The sequence below is a fragment of the Aotus nancymaae genome, unplaced genomic scaffold (genome assembly GCF_030222135.1).
Source record: "Aotus nancymaae isolate 86718 unplaced genomic scaffold, 86718_ANA_hifiasm-v0.15.2.pri h1tg000002l, whole genome shotgun sequence".
In the NCBI taxonomy this organism is placed as follows: domain Eukaryota; kingdom Metazoa; phylum Chordata; class Mammalia; order Primates; family Aotidae; genus Aotus; species Aotus nancymaae.
In genome coordinates this window covers 28,758,780-28,774,075 of record NW_026988413.1, presented here as the reverse complement: position 1 = coordinate 28,774,075, position 15,296 = coordinate 28,758,780, and the positions used below count along the sequence as shown (strand labels likewise).

The 15,296-nt window shown below is 46.6% G+C and overlaps 1 protein-coding gene across 1 annotated transcript in view; it reads left to right on the top strand.

Moving 5' to 3' along the window:
* Window positions 1-15,296, top strand: part of SND1 (staphylococcal nuclease and tudor domain containing 1) — a 444,881-nt gene that overhangs the window by 360,063 nt on the left and 69,522 nt on the right. The gene's annotated exons all lie outside the window — the stretch shown is intronic.

Genomic DNA, 15,296 nt, shown 5'->3' with positions numbered 1-15,296 from the left:
TGCAATTTAAATAATTTTAATGTAAATAGCCACGTGGGGCTAGTGACCACCATATTGAACAACACGGGACTCTAGACAAGTCCCCTGCACATTGGGCACTCTGGCAATATTAGGTTTGCATTGTGTTCTTCTGAAAAAGTCTGCACCTTCCCCCATGCCAGTGAATGTGTTTTCTCAATAACTTATTTATTTATTTATTTGACCCTTATCTTTCATGCTCTTGACACAAGCTTCCTAATTTTTTCATAAGGGTCACACACAATGCCAAGAAATGAGAAAGGAGTTAATGGCCGGATCAAATCAGACAGCCTTGTCTTTATCCTTGCCTCCTTTTCTCCCGATAGCCCCTAGCCAATCTAATACCAAGTGTTTCCCACTCCCAGAGAAAAAAAGGAGGGAATGGCTTTGGATCTCTGGCTGAAGATCATAGACTGCAGAATCGTCACTGTTCCCACTGAACATCTGATTAAGTTGCTGATTCTGACCCTTGAGTTTCCCAGAACTTGCAGGGATTGCAGAATCATCCAGGCAGCACACTCCTGACAGTCTTTGGTCCTTCTGGCATCTGAAGTGAAAATCCCTTTTCCCATAGCTCTTTTAACACTTGTTGAATGCTTATAATGAATCCATTCATTAGGATGGCACAGTATAGGAGAACAAAGCACTACACCTGTAATCAGAAATCCCATGTTTAAGTCCTGACTCTTCCATTTACTGTCTCTGTGACCTTGACAAAATCATTTCACCTCCCAGAGGCTTCATCTTTCCCAATAAAAATGAGTGTATTGGACTAAATGACCTGTGGGTGCTAAGAGGACGAAGAAAAGAGAGCCAGAGAAAGAGGCCCTTATTGTGAAGCCCTGTGCTTCCACATAGTCTCCGCCTTCTGATGTCAGCTTGCATTTAAAGCAGTGCTTTCCTGAGGCCACTGAGACACTTCCAGCAAGTCTGGTTACCACTCACCCCACCCACCGGTTGTTGTCCAGCACCACAGACACACCCTGAGCCAGACAGCATGGCATTACTGCCTCTGGTGGTTATTATACTCATATGAACCTCAGGGAAGTCAAGACCAGTCCCCTGTTACTTTGGGTTATCCTCAAAGATGCCAAGAGGGCAAGAGGTTTCTTGGCTTGGGCATTGGGTCCATAAAGCAAGAGGGGCTTTGGAGTTACCTGACGTGTGCAGATCTCCATGCTGGCTTGATGGCTGTTGCCAGCCTTCCTCCATCCAGCAATAGCTAGTCACTGCTCCAAGGATTGTCCCCAGCTGCCCAGAGCCCCTGTGGCGCCGCCAACACTGCACAGCTCACAAAGCGCCCTGTAGCATCTCTAATTGAGGAGCTGGTGAGCGGACGCCCTCAGCAGAGGTATTTTTAGCTGCAGTGATACAGCCTCATCTTCTTGCAGGACGTTTCGTTTAGTTATTTTTTTAATGAAATAAATAAGTAAAATTGAAGACTGTGGTACTTATACCCCAGTGCCAATACCCAAGAAGTTTTGGCATGCACCCCTCCCCCTCACCCCCCAGCAAACACACACACACCACAGGCCTATATAATTAATCCTCTCCAAGACCAGGTGCTGAGGCTCAGAGTTTGCCAGAATATTAGGCCAGAGAGACAGTATGTACAGAAGCAAGAAGAGCTAGAAATAGAGTGGAGGAATGATGCAGACTGGCCCAGAGCAAAGGTGCTTAAGGGCCCTGTGAGCTGCCCAGGCAGCTGGGAACTACCCTAGTTCCTGGCCTTTCAGACCTTTGATGGATTTGGTGGATCAAGTGAGTGGGCCGCAACTCCTGGAGAGTTTCCTTGTAGTATACAAAGGATTCAGTTCTATGCCTTGCTGACATTTTAATGCTTTTGTTTTCCTTCTCTTCATCCTGTCTGTGGCATGTCACGTTTTCCTTGGTTCTTTTATGTGTAACATGTGATCAGGGACTAGAGGACATTCACAGAGCTTGTTTCAGATCAGACAGCAGGATCAGGGTAGTGGTTCTCACCCCTGGCTGCACACTGGAATCATGGGGTAGGAAGGCTTAGGAAAGCTACTAATGCCTGGGCTTCCCTCCAAAGAGTCTGGCTTCATCAAGCACCAGCTCTTTAACTTCCTCAGATATATTAGCTGATACCAAGGAATAACTTTGACAATTTTGGTAGGCATGATAATGGCATTATGGTTATGTAAGAAAATGAACATTTTTTTAGAGATGCATACTGAATGAAGTATTTGAGGTTGAAAATGGCATCATGTCTGGGAGATACTTTAAAATGCTTCCACAAAGAAAAAGGGGATAGAGACGAAGCAAATATAACTTTGGTAATTGTTGGATCTGAATGGTAGTTATATGGAAGTTCATTACTATCCTATTTTCAGTATTTTGAATTTTTCATACTAGAATAGGTTTTAAATTGTATATAAATACATATATATACACATATATACATATATATGTATATATTTTAATGTTGAAGCTCCCCAGGCAATTTTAATGTAGAACCAAGATTGAGAACCACGAGTGTAGGCGATTAAATCTGGATCACCATCCCCTAAAAGATATGTTTTGTCTTTGGGTTTTGTCTAACCTAAGCCTGATCTTTCTTGATACGTTTTCATGAGTAATCTGGACTCTTGGTAGGTGGGGGACAGGATGGCACGAAGATCAGATTAGACCTGTACCTGGAATCTGACTTCAGGAACTCACAGCCAGACAACATTGTCTCTTCCGCTGGATGACCTCACTGTAACCACCCTGAGAGCTATTATGCCTTGGAGTTTACCTGCCTCGTGACTTGCCAGCGCTGCATGTCCCATCCTATGGACTTCTCTGGCTACACCAGGGCAATGGACGACAACTGCAGCCGCACTGTGGCACATGCCACAAGAGAGCCCCAGTCCCTTAGGAGTGCTCAGCAGTTTACCAAGTGATATTTGCCTAAAGCTAGGGCAGGAGGACTGAAACTCATACCTCCCCCCATTCCCAGGAGTGCACATGCCCCAGCTCTGCGTGCATATGTATATGAGGCCTCTTTTGTGTCCTCAGTGTCTATTCCAACTCCCAAGCACTATTTTGCTCTGGCTGCTCAGCAAGTGGGACGAACAGCAGCTTGCTGCAGCCAACCTAAATGGAGCTCTGGAACTCAGGCTGGAAGCTTCCATGCTACATTTACATACCACATCCTTGCTTAGGACCCTGGCTGAGCACCTCTTCATTCAGGGGCAAGCTGCTAGCTCTTCTTTATTGGGGGGTTTTGTGATTTACACCTAAACATTAAGCTATTAATAGTTTATGTGTTGCTAAGCCATACTAAAGCAGAGGGAAGAGCTATGGACTGCCCAGGTCACCCAGCCAGCCCAGAGGTCCATGTGGCAGCCCTCCTTCCCATTCCTCCCCGGACCCCTGAGGCAGCCCTTTCAGCCAGTGCCTGCCAGTACACAGTTCACCCCCTGCACCTCCGTAGGAGGGCGGCGCATATCTGTTTTCCTTACACAGTCAGAGTCAGCATTGGTCCCATACTGTCCAGTGCTACATCCAGATTCCAAATAGGGGAGTTGCTTCCTCAGCCCAGTCCTAAGAACAAGCCTACTGTGTGGCCTCATCTGTGTTTCTTCACAAGACTCTGGACAGGAGGAGGCAGCGGCTTTCTCTGACTCTGGCTCGCTCTCCAGAGTGCTCCCCCTGGCCTCCACTGTCCCACTCTTAGACCACATTGTCATTATTTCCACCCAAGTGTTGAGTGCCACGAGGGTAAGGACCAAGTCTTTCATCTCCATTGTTCCCCAGCACCTGGCAGAGTGCCGATCACTGTCCTGGTTCTAAATAAGCAAACTAATGAACATGTGACTCACAGAAGGGCTATGGCAGGGAATGCCCTTACACTAAGGGTCGGAATCCACACACTTAAAAATTAGTTTCTCAGTCATTTGGGATTATGAACCTAAACTGTGAGATGACCTACAGCAGCAGTCCCCAACCTTTTTGACACTAGGGAATGGTTTTGTGGAAGACAGTTTTTCCATGGATTGGTTGGGGTGGGGCATGAAACTGTTCCACCTCAGATCCTCAGGCATTAGATTCACATAAGGAGCACACAACCTAGCTCCCGCGCATGTGCAGTTCACTATAGGGTTCTAGCTCCAATGAGAATCTAATGTCACTGCTGCTGATCTGACACGAGGTGGAGCTCTGGCAGTAGGGCTCCCCACCCACCGCTCTAGATCAGAGGAGACCCCTGCTCTAGATATTCTTCCTACTTGCGTTGGCATAAAGGGTAATCTCTCTGTGTCTTGGTTTCTCCCACTTGATTTTCACAGGTCTCTGAGCAGTCTGTTCTCTCTCCTTCCTTGCCTGTGGCTCTGAGGAGAGTGAACTCCTAGGAGGGGTTCCCTTTGTTTTTCCAGGGCAGTCAGTCAGTTAACACCTGGCCAGTTCTTTTGGAAGTTACTCCTCCTGAATCTGAATGAAACCTCAGGAACAGTCACTCAGGTTAAGCAAAACCATGTACGACAAGTACTTTTGGAGTCAGTGGCACTACTGTCCTGTCTATCAGAAACCTATCTGATCTGTAATTCTTGTCTCCCTTTTGAGTCTAGAGGCTCTCATCCTGGGTATACCTTTTAATCTCCTGGATGGTTTTTTTGAAAGCATTGAAGTCCTGTCACCAACCCTAGAGATGGCACTGTATTTGATATACCATCTAGATTTCATCTACACTGGTATTTTTAACAGCAATAGTGCTGATAATGTGCGCCTGTCGCTGAGATGCATTGTCTCCAAGAGTCCTCACTAGAAGGAGCTGGAGTAGCACTTGTCCTCCCTGAGCAATCTACTGCTGGCCTCCCTTTCCAAAAGGCGGGCGGGAGAACAGAGCACCTGTGTCGTCCTCCTCAGCTAGATCTGAGATGGGACTCCCATATTGCGCAGTTGGTGGTCCAACCTCCCACATGCCCACACGCCCACACACACACGCACACAAAGCCTACTGCCGCTTCACCTTGGGCACATCTGTGGAGGGGAGATAGATATATCTGTGGATTAAGATTCAGTTTTGCTTTGGCGGGCAGCTGTGAGGGAGAACAGTCCACAGCTGTGTCTGCAATTTGTTACCAGAGATGAAGATTTTTTTTTAATTTAAAAAAATTCTAGCTCAAGGAATGCTTCCCTGTATCCATCCCGCCAGCTCCCAAGCATCACATCCCACCCATTGGTAGCAGAAGAGCCTGCCTTAGCAGTGAGAGGCAAGGCCAGACACCAGTTGAAATCCCAGACAGCTTCCTACCCTCCCTCTATATCTTGTCAGATATTTCAAGCTTTTAAGTCCTTATTCGTGCTCTGCCTACTTGGCTGGCTGTTCTTGCACTTGAGCGGCTTGTTTGCCTGGACAGGTCCAAGCTGTCTGAGCCATCAGCAGCTGCACCTCCTCCCTCGCGCCTTCTGTCTGAGCCAACCTTGATTCACAGAAGTGCAGATGGCCCCAGCCATATCCGGCGACGTCTGCCACTCCCATCCCCTCTCCTGCCCTGCTTTCCCAAGATGAAGGGGCTGGGCCAGGCCTTGCCTGCAGGTCAACCTGGGCCTAAGATGAAGACCACTCTTCGTTCATGTTCTGGCATATTAATCAGGGTGACATGATAAAAAGAATTGATCTGAAACTCATAGGAGAACAGGGCAAGGTTTAAGTTCATATTTTGCAGAAAACACTTTCTAGCCTTCATCAGAGCTAATCTGTTTTTGCAAATGGCCTTAATACCACCCACTTTGCTCCCTAAGTATTTCTAGGAGCTGAGAGTCAAAAAAAAGCAGGTGTCAGAAATCACCTTTCTTCCTTTTCCTACCCTTACCTTATTTTAATATAGACTTTGGCAACCTTTCAAAGTGCCAGCGCTCAGTTTTTCAGTCTGGTTCAAGGTGCTTAATAGTGCCCTGTAATACACCAGTATAATCAATTAGTTTCCCTTCTCCTTGTCCCTTTCCAGCAGAAATGAAACGATTGGTAACAAGTATGAGAAGGGTCATGGTCGACCTTGTTCAGGAGAGAGATATGGCTGCCGCAGCCCCAGGGCACCACTCTGCCTTTCCCCATTGCTGACTTATTGCTGAGCAGCAGAAATTTGGAGCTGCACAGGAATCAGATGTCCCACCTAGCAGGCTCTGCCAGAGCGACACATAGCCATCCACTCTGGCAGCAGCCTATAGAAGGGAGAGAATCCTGGAGTAGCAGTCTACCATGCTGCCCCTTCCACTTTAGATAGGGCCATGCAACGTAAATACATCCTTTGTATTTACATTTCGGTCATCTGCAAACCGAAGGGATCCCAGGAGCTGTGGGAATACCATTAGTACAGCCATACCAACATTTATATTATTCACCCTCATGCCTACATTGCTATTACTGTCATTATTTTAAGGCTTTTTCTCCCTTAGAGAAAGCTCTTCCAGTCCTAGGCTGCTTAAATCGGGAGGAACTTCTTTTATTTTATTTTTTAAGGAATAGGGTCTTGCTACATTGCCCAGGCTGTTCTCAAACTCTTAGACTCAAGAGTTCTTCCCTCCTCAGCCTCCCTAGTAGCTAGGACTACAGATGTGCACCACCCTGCCCAACAAACCTTTTTTTTTTTTTAAATTGAGGAACATTAGGATTGAGATATATTATGGACTCTATACAACTTGGGGTGTTTTCTTCAGGATAAGGATATTTTAAATTTTTAATAATGAGAAAATACCTTATTGGCACCTAACGAACAATAAAATACTAACTAAGAGGCCTGAAGAGGCATCAGTTTCTGTCTCTAGAATCTGCAGCCAGTCATTTGGTGAGCTCTCATGCTGGAGTGGGCATGGGGCCATGTGGGTGGCAGAAAATCAAGGGGTCTTATTCCACTGAAATGTCATGGCTACCTCAGCCTACAGCTGGTGTCTGCCCTCTTCTGTCCAATTCGATAGGGAAGAAAGATCCTTTACCAAAGGGTAGAACACTCAGGAACCTTTTCCTTTCTCTCAAGTCACATAATAGATCTCACCAAAGCAGTCAATTTCTTTTTATTCATAACTGCCCCCACCCTCCTTGTGTAGAATTATATGTCTTTATCTCTTCCTGTTACAATTGTTACTTAACCTCTTAACCACAGGAAACTTGCTTTCTTGGATCCATTATTTTCTTGTGTCTGACCAAATCTTAATGATCTGCCTGCTTTTGTTTTTGATCCAGAAATACTAGGCATTTGTAAGTAATAAACTTAGGGTCAGCTGTAGGTACAGTCCAGGTTCTTGAGGTATAGGTCCCAAGGACCTGAATTGACAGTATTTGTCTTAGTCTTTAAAGTGACCATCAGATGCATTGCCAGAAACTTTAGCTAGCAACAAAATGTGGCAGATACACCACCACCACCCGCGTTCTATCAGAGAACATCCCTAAAGCTGCTCAGCAGTGTAGAGGGGACAGCAGAGCTCCAAGAGGGATGCTGCCTTCCTCATCCTGCAGTGAGGTGTGATTCAGAAGCGCACACAGCACACTAGAGGCTTGGAGGTTAGGGTAGGAAGGTTCTTCTCCCGTTCTCATGTGGCATTACCTGCAAACCTGCCTAGTTGGGGACTTACAAACGGCTATCGTCACCCCAGTGCTCCTGGGACTGCTCAAATCAACTAGGTAGCTGCTTGGTGCCAGGATGTCCAGAACATGATGGTGCTGCATAGGTACAACTATTAATCACCCAGGAAGATGTTTTCCTGTTGTCCCCAGTACAGGGCTACCTCTCAGGCTCCACGTGTCACATTCACTGAAGTTTTAGACATGAGAAATGGCTCTCTTCTCTCTGGGGACAAGTCAGGAAAAGATTGCCCTGCTCACTCTTCCCTGGTCTCAGTTCCAAATGGAAAGCCTGCCATGCAGCCCTCAGCACCTGCTACTCCCTGTGCCACACTGGTCCCATCTCAGGTCGTTTCACACCACCAGAGGGAAACCCTGTTCCCGCTCCAGCAGCAGCACCACTCGGGGGGCAAACTCTTTACCCTTGTGATATTTGGTAAACTGCAGCAGCGAGCTCTGAACTTCCAGGAGGGAAATGAAATAACCTTGGCAGGTGACAGGTTCAGGACAGCCAGCATTTATCTTGGTTGCTGCATTCCACACGTTAAATGCTAAGTTGCTTCTGACCTTCCTTGCCTGCCTTTGTTGATCAGGTCCTATATGCACTGTGGCATTTGTGCAGGAAGCAGGGGAGAGGAAGCTTTGCTGCTTTACTCTGGCAACTGACAAGGGCTCTCTATCCAGCACTGGCATTGCCGGTGGGGAACTGCTGAAGTAGCACTCTAGAGAATCACCCGGGAGACCCCTCCGTCTCCTGCCAAGCTAAACAAACCCTGCCCATGCACTCTTCTGAATCACACCTCACTGCAGCTTTATTCCTTCTTCCCCACTACTGCTCAGGGCACCACCTTACGGGAAAGTCCTGTGTGTCAGCAAGAGAAGCCCTTGAGGAGAAACAAACTGATGTCGGAAGTGGGAGTGCCACCCAGTCATCTTTTAAGTAGAAAGGAAAAGGTCATCTGAGCTCTGTGGGGTCCAGTTTGGATTATTGTTGACTCTGCCTTGCTGTGGCAAAAGGGCCAGCTCACTGGGTCCAAACCTTGGTATTGCCAACCCCATCCAGCTGCTGACAGCCCAGCACAAAGAAAACGCATGCTGTGTACACAGATGGGCTTGCATGTCAGCATGAGCCCATTTTTAGCCTTTGCCCAGGAAGGGCAGTTCACAACACAGTAATTTAATTAAATTTGCCTCCCTCCATGGCCCACATATTTGAAGAGGTTTGGGGGGAAATGAATCTGGCTGAGGAACATTACCCTGCCGCTCTGGCACTGCCCCAGAGCTGAGCCACAGTGCCATAAAGGGTCTCACCATCCTGAATACGGCCCAGGGCATCTGTCTGCACTGCAGGCTCTCTGGCCGGGCTGCCTGCTGGCACATCTGGCAAGGCAGCCTCTGGAAGCACTCCGTCTCTATCACAGGGAAGCCACCAGGGGCAAAATAAGGGACTCCCTACCCCCTACAAAAGACCTGCTGGCAGCAACTTTAGCAGTAACTCACAATACTAGCTTTCATCACAGATTTCAATGTATTTAGAATGGAGAGTGTAGAATAAGAGAACCCCCTACCCTCAACTAACACCGAAGCCTCAATAACAGCTATGATCCTAACTTCATTGCTGTTAAGGCCACATCCCTGTACTTCTGTCCTGGAAATGATCAGTATTTAGGGACCTGAAATTGATTCCCTTACCCTTACTTCCCATGAACTTCTTACATTTCATATCTCAAATGCTCATCAGTTTTGTCCATTGTACCTGAGCTTAACCCACACTCCAAACTCCAAAGACCTGCCCCTCCCTCCCAGCCAGCCAGTGCCTCCTTGCACTGAATTCATCGACTCATCAGGAGGCCACTTCTCCTGTGGTCACCCCCGGTCCAGAGAATCTGCCCGTAATGGATAGTCCTTTCTTATTGCTAACCTGTAACCTCTCGGTCTACCTTTTCTGTCCTAAGTCAGCTATACCAAGCCTGCTAGGGAAGAGCATTCTCTTTGGTTATCTTTCTCTCTCCCCATCAATAGCACATCCTCCTGGCTAGCTAATGTCTCTTGTGTAATGATAGCAGCACCTCTGAGAGAAAAGGAATTTCTCTGGCACAGTTCGTCTCAACACCAGCATAACACAGGCTGTTGCTTAGGAGTGGGAATCATTAGAGTCAGGCCATTATTGGAGGGGACCAGTCTCTAGGGGAGCTAGCAGAAATTACTGCTCCTTAATAGATAGAAACTCATTTGCCTGAAGCCCCCGCCCCCCTTTTTATTTTCTCTGCATTCCTCACCTCCCATTGCTTCTCAGCTTTGAAGTTGAAAAGAAAGGTAACTCCACTCAATGTAAGACGGCAAATTTCTGCTGAATTAACTTGGTTAGAAGAAATCCTTGTCTGAAAGCGCTGTTCTTTTAGAATGTTTCTATTGGGACTTCACTTGAAACCATCATGAAGGAGACAAATTCTAATTAAATGTATGTGATAAAATGATAGCCAAGGCCACTCTGTTCCCAAGAGAGGCTTTGTTCAGATGGGAGGAAGAGGAGACAATTTCCTAACTTCCTGGACCCCTGTTTCAGGGTAGGCCCCTGAGTCAGCCTGGGCTGCCCGAGCTTTCCCTCTGAGGGTCCCCTTGCTTACACAACACTAGGAAGGCCAGGGAGGTGGAGCAGGACTCTGGGCCTCTCTGCTTCTCCAAGGGTCTGCATGACCTTGAACAGCTCTCTGACATGATTAAGCTTTCTGCAAGCCTCCTGGCATGCAGGGATAGATGTTGTTACCTTACTATTCTGCATTCTTATAGAAAGAAGGGGAAGGCCATGGAAGCAACACATGCCCCTTTTGATTTATTAGCTGTGGGGCTGCCATCAGAACACACATGCCCTGTAACACTTGTGGTTGAAGAGAAAGGAAAAGTTCCCTGATTTCTCAGCTCTTGTGAGTGGGCACCATCTGTCTCAGAGCATTAAGGACAGACACAGTACTGGTGGGAAAGGCCTCCCCGTCTCCCAAAAGGGAACTATAAAGGATTGCACCAAATTGCAAACTCCAGGGGGCACTAATCACTTTGCCTTTTCTGTAAATGGTGCCCCCTGGAGTTGTAAGTCATTATGGCCGTGCAGGTGCTCAGCAATTGTGCTAGGTGGAGAACCCGGAGGCCACAGGTAGGGTCTCTGCATCACCAGCTATGTGACACTGGGCAAGGCTCATCTTCCTGGGGTTCATTTTCCTCATAAATAAAATATAAGGGTTCAGCTAGATTTTCTGAACTAACTTAGAAGTTCTCATTGCTGTCTCCACATCCCAGAAGTTAGAAGCCATGAGCCTGTGTTCTGTCTCGGTGTCCATTGCCATCCCAAGGTCAGCCAGCCTTGCTAACACCCAGAATGAGAAGGTGCTCTTGGATGACGTGACACCACTAGTCAGTGGATATGGACTTACACATGAAGTGGGAAGAAGGATTAAGGAAAGAGAAAGCCTTCAACAGGCACAATGGATGAAATGGTGAGCGCAAAGAATGGGCCAATGCCGTATTCTTCTTGGGTTCATCCTTCTCTGTGGCTTCAGAGCCTTTTTTCTGATGCACATGCACACAGCACCCCCAGTGCTTGCTGTTAATCCCCCCATGAGAGAAAAAAATGAAATGCAAACATGCTTTGAAAGAGCACAGTCTTGTCCTGTCCCTCTGCATCCCCTCTCCTCATTTCTAACAGAAATAAATAGTCTTCCCTTTCCCTGGTTCCTTCAGCAGTCTCTTCCTTAGGCTATTATTTCCTCCTTCTTTTCTGACTCCATCCAGACTTCCCCCTGCCCATTCTTAAAGAGATGAATTGGAAGAATATGCGGTCGTGTCAGAAGGATGCCATTGTCAATTCACACAGGCAGACACTAATAGGATAAAGTATTATCTGACTTCCTTTAAGTCCAGAAATTAAGTCTTCTTGCAATGGTAATATATTATAACTTATAACCACTGTGGCTGGCAGGCTGCAGAAACAGGGTGTTAGTATCTGAGGCCTCAGCTCCATTTCTGGGCCTATTGTGAGGGATGCACTCAGCATTCCTCCAAACACAGCTGCATGATCCAGGGAACTGGCACTTGGTTCCTGGCTGGAACTGCCTCTGTGGATAGCTGCCTATAACTCATTCAGTTCACCTACCATGGGAGAAGCTGTCTGAATGGTCTTAATGAACCTGGATGAGTGGGCAGGTAAAGGGAGGAGGGCAGGGCCTTGAAGACTGGGAAGAAGGAGCCTGAGGCAAGGAAACCAAACTTTGCACAGGGAACAGTTAGTGTGTGAAAGCTCTTCTCAGTCATCCTTGCTGACTCATTGAGCAGGTAGAGTGACTTATCTAGTGACTAAATCAGCACCAGCTTAGAGACACAGGGAAATGAGGGTTGAGACCTTAAAGGAACTGTAAAAGAGACTACAAATTAAGGAGTTGCTTTGGAGAGGAAATATCATGAGAAATGTTAAGAAGAAAGAGCCATCATTCTTCAAAATGGAGGGCCTCATGCAGGATTTCCTAGGTCCTGTCATGGCAGATGAATGTACTCAAATTGGGATTATGGGACAGGAAACCTGATACAATAATTAATTGAAGGATTTTTTTTTTTAGTTTTTAAATTTGTTTTCTTTTTTATTCTTTTCTCCCTGTGGTATTTCAGGAATCAAAGGGTATGTTTTTATGAGTAGGGCTATAAGAAGGTAGGTGGGGGCCAGGCGTGGTAGTTCACGCCTATAATCCCAGCACTTTGGGAGGCTGAGGCAGGCGGATCGCCTGAGCCCAGGAGTTCAAAACCAGCCTGGCCAGCATGGTGAAACCCCCTTTCTACTAAAAATACAAAAATTAGCAAGGCGTGGTGGCAGGTGCCAGCAGTCCCAGCTACTTGGGAAGCTGAGGCAGGTGAATCACTTAAACCCAGGAAGCGGAGGTTGCAGTGAGCCAAGATTGCACCATTGCACTCCAGCCTGGGTGACAGAATGAGACTCCGTTGCAAAAAAGAAAAAGAAGGTAGGTGGGTACGAAAGAAACAAGTAGATCAAGGACTGTTTCTTTGGCATCCTATAATTGATTTAAACTGTAGAAATTGCTGTAGTATTGTTCCTGAGTGAACAGAATGAATGAACCTGAAAGGCTACGTACTACTTTGTTCCATCTAGCCCCACACCTGGCTTGCGGATAGCCTCTCATATCAATGCCTCCCAACTATCGTTTCAAAACTCTTCTTGATGGGATAAGTGAACAAAGATCACGCCACCCTCTCAAATGCGAACTTCCTTTGACAAGACAGTTTCTCCCAGGGATATCCCCCACAGGCCCAGGCCAAATCTCTGACTCACTGCAAGGGTCCATGTGCACTGAACTCATAGACATCATTATTTTTATTGGAAAACACAATTTATGTAACACTCTTCCTCTGGAATAATACTCTTTTTGTAGACAGATATCGAGTTGCTCCCTCTCTTCTCCCCAGCACACCCCATCCTTCTTCCCAGCACACCCCATCCCCATCCCCCTGACTGTGCCTTAATAGAAATGAGGAAATGGGTTCAGACCAGATCCCTGAGTGAGCCTGTCAGGGTCAGGATTAAACTACATCCCTGAAGGCTGGGTTGCTTCTCCAAGCAATGGACAGCCTCCAGGATAGGGAACAGGACTGTTGTGGGTAGGTGGTTTGGCCCAAGTACTGACAGCAAAGCTGGCATGTACCAGAGGATAAAACCTGTGATCATCCTAAAATCTAATTCTAGCCTCTCATTAGGAAATCAAAATGCATTCTTTCTTCGCCTCTCTTGGAAAGTTGATCTCTTTGCTTTTCTTCTCCTCTGTTCTGTGCCATGAATTTCGCACTAACAGTCCTCCTCCATCCAGGGTCCAGCCAGCCTCTTGCTTGCTAAGGCAGAGGAATCTCCCTGGCTTTCCTCCTTGACTGCATTGCAGCCCCTTAGCCTGTGTATCTGCCACAGAGCTCCATTCTTCTCTCATTTGCTCAAATTATGGTGCTTTTTGTCTGCCTTTCTTTTCTCCTAGCTCTCCAATACTGCTTGGAAGCCCCAACTGCCCTCTCGGTGCTACCTTCTTCCTCCTAGTGCCTCCCCTTTCCCCACTCTCAGTCCTGGTAACACTTCTTGGTCGGGGAGGATTTCATCACTGACCTGAATAATAAGGCTGCGATTGCTCAGTGCCAGAGAAACATGGGTAGGGGAGAAGACGTTAGGAAGCTTACATTCTTGGTAAAGGACCTAGGCTTCCGAAGATCCCAGCCCTCAGCTTGTGCACCACTGTCAGCACCTTTACTTTCTTCTGGCTCACCACAAGGAAAGGTAATCTATTCCTGGACTAAGACAGTGTGCTTTGGGCCAGCTATAGTGCTGGTGTAGGGATCAGAGTACAAGGCAAGGTCTTCCTGGGAAGGTAAGCATAACCAGGTTTTTCACAGTGATTGTGGTTATAGATACTATTGTCTCTGACTTCTAAATAGTCACCCTTCCTCTGGAGTAGCATAATAGGCTTGCCTCTCTTTGGACAAATACAGTGTTTAAGAATAAGGGTGGTGTTGGGGGCTTCTCTGTTGATCTGTATGTTGGTGTGTATTGTCAAATAACTGTTATCTAGCATTTGCTAATATGGTATGGAGCACTAAAAGTGAGATCTATATCACAAATATATATATAATTATATATATGTAAAATTTCAATTCTCACAATCTCTGAAGTAGTAAGGTAGATAGATAGTAATATTGTCTCTCTTTTTTAGATGAAGAAACTGAGTCTTTTCCCAAAGTCACACAGCTAGTAAGGATGGAACTAGGATTCGACACAGGAAGACTGGCTACAGAGTCTGTGCTTGCAAGCACTATGCTATATTGCTTTGTGTATGTGTGTGTGGATATATGTTTCACTGATCTAGTTCCTGAAGCCCTTATCCTTACTCCAAGAAGTAATTTACTTCATTTTAATTTAAAGCAAAGATGAAAACAACATTAACCCACTGTCCAATCTATTCTTCCCCCTGCATGAGAGAAGAATGTGCTTCCTGAAAGGATGGAGACCAAGGCAGTTGCTTTGAGCCAAAAGCTGCCTTGCAGTTTAGCTAAGGCAGGATTTGGAAATGGCATGAACAGTGCCTGCATTAGCCGATGGCATGGAGTGCTGAGTGCCAGCAGAGGAGATAAAATCAGACATATGTTTGGATATAAATGTTCCTCTCTCTCTCTTTTGTCTTTTCTAATTTTAAGCCCCTGCTGCTTTGTTGCAGTGAAATGATGGAGCCTTAATTATAGGCCCTGGCCCCCTGAGGTAGAAACCTGGGGTGAGTAAGGCCCACTTAGCCCTCTCCCAGTCTCTACCCATTACCACTGAAGGAAGCCAGAGACCATAGATTCTGACCCTCTTCCCAGACAATAGGAATTGTCTTGTAGGGACTCTCTTCTGGTTGTTTCCGTCCAGCACCCAGCAAGTTGCTGGCCTCAATACATGTTAAATAGCCATGGTAAAGCTAATATCTGTAGGCCTTAGAAGCTAGCCTATCTACCTTTACCGCCTTTGATAATAGGATGCAGCTGAAGGGTGTTAAAAAGCCCTGGAGCACATTATAGAAGTAGCAGCTACAGCATGGTACTTAAAGAGCTAGAGCTGGAGTAGATACAGTGGAGCCGAAGAGTGAAAGAGCCTCCCAGTATTCTCACTGTTGAGCCGGATAAGCAAAAACCACTCCAT